Source organism: Spermophilus citellus (assembly GCF_964194105.1).
Source record: "Spermophilus citellus genome assembly, chromosome: 7".
Classification (NCBI taxonomy): Eukaryota; Metazoa; Chordata; class Mammalia; order Rodentia; family Sciuridae; genus Spermophilus; species Spermophilus citellus.
In genome coordinates, this window is record NC_138188.1 from 73,235,510 (window position 1) to 73,240,846 (window position 5,337).

The window sequence follows — 5,337 nt, forward strand, 5'->3', positions numbered from 1 at the left end:
TCTGGCCTTAAGGGAACTGGAATCTTTGTGAAGTAGCCCTTTGAAATCCAAAGAATTAGTACACAGATTTTTTTTCTTCCCCACCTCCCTCCCCGCTCACAGAGAACTTTGAGCAAGGTCATGTCTGTTTCCTGAATGGACAGGATTAGGATAGGAAAACTGGAGCATTTCCCAGCTCAAAGGGAGCCAAGTTTTCACTGTGTCGTTTCATTTTTCTCTTTTAAATAAATTCCCAGAAAATTAGACACACCCATAGTAAACTTAAGTACAAAACACATCCCAAAGCCAACTGGGAATGATTCAGGAGTTTGCCACCATAGTGGATTGCATATACTTTTATTCCCTTCCATTAGTGAAGATAATTGCTTATTTCTTCTACTTCTTTTACTGCAGAGGATGTAGATTAATCCAGCACAGTCATATCATTGTTAGTTACCCTGATTATACAGAGGATAAATCAGGAAAGGGAAGCTATTAACTTAACTAAATATGAGTCTCATCATAGCTTTAGCATTTAGTTGGGTCTGTTCTTTCAATCTGCCAGTACAGATTATTTCTTATTTTTATGATATAATATCTCATGAATTGAGTTTCTTTTTTAAAAAAATTATGGATTCTGTAAATTAGTGGTTTGTTAGCTAAAAATAGATATGTCCATATTCTTACAGAGAAAATCCTTTCTGAAATTTTGAGTTAACTGATTTCAAATACAAATCATCCCTAAAAAATGGCCAGCAGTTGGTCTCTTTAGTGGAATTTTTTTTTAAAAGCCATGACTGAACTAAATTAAATGTCAACAGAAAGTCAAAATTAATCATGAAAGTGATCAATAGTGAGAATGAGGGGCTGGGGTTGTAGCTCAGTGGTAGAGTGTCTGCCTTGCCCTTGTGAGGCCCTGGGTTCGATCCTCAGCAGCACATAAAAATAAATAAATAAAGATATTATGTCCATCTACAACTAAAAATAAAAAAATATTCAAAAAAAATAATGAGAATGAGAGAGAAGGACTTAATTATATGGATGTCCCAACGCTGGGAATGAGACCTGTGTTTCTAGATGCTTATAAACCAGCCTTCTGCAGCAGAAATCATACCAGGTTTGACCACAAAGTAATGAAATGTGGAATCTGTCCCATGACTTTCTAGTCACCCAATTTGTAAGTGCTCCAAATGCCTCTCATTCTGGGTACTCAGTAAACACTAACCAGGGGCAGCAATTTCCTTTCCTGTCTAGTCAGAATGTCATTATTTCTGTAAAGCCTCTGAGCTAGTGAATACATAAAAAACATAATTCACCAAAATTTGAAATATATCTTAAGCTTTCCCCCCTCCTCTTCCCCCTGTGACTTAAACAGCTGTGTAATCTACTGGAAACCTAAGAATATTAGTCCTCACTCACCACTTATTAAACCTTAACCTTTCCTCTCCCAAATGCCAAAAAGTTATAGCAGGTCTAATCACCATATTTTACTTTGCCCTTTTCAATAGGCTGTTTGATGTTGATTTACTGCCAGAGGAAATTTTAAAAAGATCCACCAGCTTTTGAACATGTCTCTGTGTCCCTCAGGAAAAAAATTGCATTGCATTTCATGGTTGGAGTGTGTTCAATAGTTGTTTTTCTCCATTTTGGAGGTCCTTTGGAAGAGTCTACTTATACGTCTTCTCATGTCTTTTATTTATTAAAATATAAAATAAATGAGAGCTATTAACATCGTAATAGTTATTACTCTTGGCTCCTCAGCTTATTTCATGCTACCAAACAGCCATCTGTGTTAGTGCACATCATGATATGGTGTCCTAGGCCCAAAACTTCCACTTGGTTTCAGGATTGCCACACTGACTTATTTTTTTATATTTTATGTGCTAGGGATTGAACCCAGGGCTTTGTAGATGCAAGGCAAATACTCTACCAACTGAGCCATATCCCCAGGTGTAGTCATACTTATTTTACTTCTATCTCATTGGCTTTTGGCCTCCTTCACAGGCTCCTCCTCCTCTCTGCTCTAAATGTTAGGGTAATTTAGGGCTTAATTCTATATCTTCTCTTTTCCTTAGATACTCACTGCCTGGGAGATCTTCATTTCTATGACATTACATTTAGATACTGATGGTTCTCAAGTTTGTATTTTCAGTTTGGAGCTCTAAGCTCCAGATTATTATGCCCACATCATGACTCTTATAATCATGTTTTGCAAACTTATCACCACCAGAGGACTCAATATTGTGTCCCAAAGTGCTTTTCTCTAGATTTCCCATTTTAGTAAAATGCACCACCAATCACTTGGCCAAGCTAAAATCATACAAGACATCCTTGATTGTTGTTTCCTTCATTTTTCCAAATACAAGTCCTACCAGCTCTTCTTCCAGAGTATAGCCCCATGTTATCATCTTCTGTCTCCATGGATATGACTGTCTGTCACCCAAGCTTCCATTGTCTCTTCCCGATGGCTATTGAAATAGCTTACAAGCTGATCTCTAGTCTTCAATCTTTCCCTTCTGGGATCTCTGCTCTATACAAGAGTGATTAAAATGATATATGATGATGATGATGATGATGATGATGATGCAGCTTCTTTATTCAAAGCTTTGTAAAAGCTTCCCATTACAAGTCCAGTAAAATGCAACCTGCTCACCGTAGTCCACGAAGCCCTGCATATGTCCCTGTCTTTCCTGTCCTGGCCCTGCTGTCACACTGCTACAGCTAGTTTGCTTTCTTCTCCTCCAATGCACCTATGTCTTCCCAGCCTCCTGCCTTATCACTCCCTAGTCTCTCCCCAGAACGATCAGCTCTTTCACATCACCCAGAGTTCTACTGAAATATCATCTCAGAGCATTTTTCTTGCCTGGCCCCCCCTTTCAAGCAGCCTCCCTCTCCCTTCCCCAGTTGATCTCAAACTCAAAGATGCTTTATTTTTTTTTTTCGTGACACTTCTTTCCATCTAGAAACAGGTATTGCTATGGTTTCCGTTCCTGCCTCCTTTACTAGAATGGAAGCTCAGCAGGGACAGTAACTTTCTCTTGTTCAGACACAGGTCCTATGTCGCCAGCACCTAGAATAACACCTGGGTGGTCAGCTGGAGTCCTGGACAAACAGGATAGCTTAAGCATTATGCAACCTGTTTTCTTGCCCTTTGTGAATCATTTTTCATTTGTTTGTTTTTACTCCATGGTCTGCTAACTTTAAGAAGAATAAATCTATACTGGAACAGAGAAACCCTACCTGAATGTATGAATAGATTGGATGAATAAAAAAAAGAAAACTTTGGTGGAAAAAAATTGAATTTATATTGTCATGCATTCACCTGAAAAGGCAGCAAGCCTCAGATTTTAATGTTTATAACAACTACCTAGGGGAGTTGGCTGGTAAATCTGGGATTAGATTCTAAATCCTGATTTGTTAATAAGCCCCCAGGTGGCCTTGACACAGCTGCTCCTTTAACTGCTTGGAGAAATACTAGGCCATGGGTTCTGTAATTCTTTTCATAATGTTGGGGAAAATAGACACATGTCCAACTGATTTACTTCCAGCAGAGAACTAGAATTTGTCACTTAGGTGCGTGATGCTGAGTTCCAGGGACCATAGTTCAGTCATGAGAGATATCTGTCAACCACTGGGAAGGCAGGAGATGAATTTAAATCAGAAGTGAAACCTTCTTGACATATTCTACTGTCAATTCCAAATGGAAAACACAGGCAGGTAAGCAGAGACACAGTCAAATAGGCCTGCAGCCCCGGAAGAAAATGAGGGGGGAAAGGGAAGCATAGAATGTGACCAGAGATTTTCCTAAAGGAAATTGAAATTTCAAAGAAACTACCTGGTGCAGCCTCATTTGACGTTTAGGGACAGGTTAAACTTGCCTCATTGGTGACACAGGGAAAATTCAGTTTTGCAGTGCCTCTCATAACCGTGTAGGGCAACTTCTGTTATAGCCAACAAGCCCTCCCCACCTAAATCAATTCCCACATCACATAGTGTAAGAAATGAACAGACTTGGTCATTGATACCTACAGCCTGTGCAGATGCTGTCATGTGATAGACTGGCAGGCAGGGAGAGATAGAGAAAGAGAATCTTTTGAGTTTGACATGTATTTTACGATTTTAATTCTTGAAGGTATGTTATTTTAATGTCATTAATACCACTTATCATAGATTTTCCAACGCCATAAATTCAGATGGAGCACTTTAATTGCTTCTTAATTTTACTTTCATAATATGGCAGATTTCCTGCATATCTGTTTTTGGCCCTTTGAAGTGTAATAGTGATTCCAGTGATGTTCATTGAATGCTTACAGATGAGGAAACTGAAGTTCTGAGAATTTGAATGATTTTTCCAATGAGGTCATATATAATTTCAGAACTGGGATTCAAACCTAGGCCTGTCTGATCAAGGTCAGTGCTTTGGACAGGCTTCCTGAGCTCAGTGCCAGCCATCCAGCCTGGCTTCCGTTCCCCACCATCTGCCAGCTATGCCCTGTGCCACAAGCTGGGAGTACAGAAATCCTGCCCTGCAGGAGAGGTCCTGTGAGTCCCTGAACCACTGAATTCTAGGAGTGAGGAGGGGTCTCATCCATCAGAGGTGCTGAGACTCTACTCAAGGTCAATATTCTAGCCTGGTTGGTGAAATGGGCAGAAGGCAGAGGACCCTGTCTCTAGTCCATCAGTATTTGGTCATTCTCTCTACCTGGACATCTGATTGCTTTGTCCTTTTCTATCCGATTTGTTTTCTCTTTGGAAACCGAGCCTACTTCACAACTCTAGTTGGGAATCCTGGTTACCTGATTATGTTGCTTAGTTCTTGATAGTAATTAGAAGGCGACAGTCACTGATTCCAATATTATATCAAATTGCTCTGTACTCATTTCCCTCACTCATACCTTGGACATCACTTGTTGTCACTAACAAGCTCCTTTAGAAAGCTTCATATCACCTCTGAGTTATGTGATCAGAGCACATGTCCCATCCGGCTCTGTATAAGATTCCCTACATTTTGTCAAGTACTGTGATTTGCCCTGGGGTCACCCATGTCTTCAAGACTGTATGTAGGCAAGAGGGCAGAAAATGGGGTCTTCAGGTTTATAGTTAGCTTGGCCTAGGAAACAGGGCTGATCTTACTCACATTGATTACTGAGGCCCACAGGGTTGGGTCCTGGAACATGAAAGGCTTTTATAATCAGGTTAAAGGTGAGTACAAATGTCTGGGGAGACACACTTCAAACAGTGTTTATGCTCTCTGGATATCTTACTCAGGAAAAGGAGTTGGGAAGAAGCCTACTTCCTTCCATCACCTGACTAAACAGATGGGACCCAAAAGGAAATCCTGATATAAAATCTTCCTGT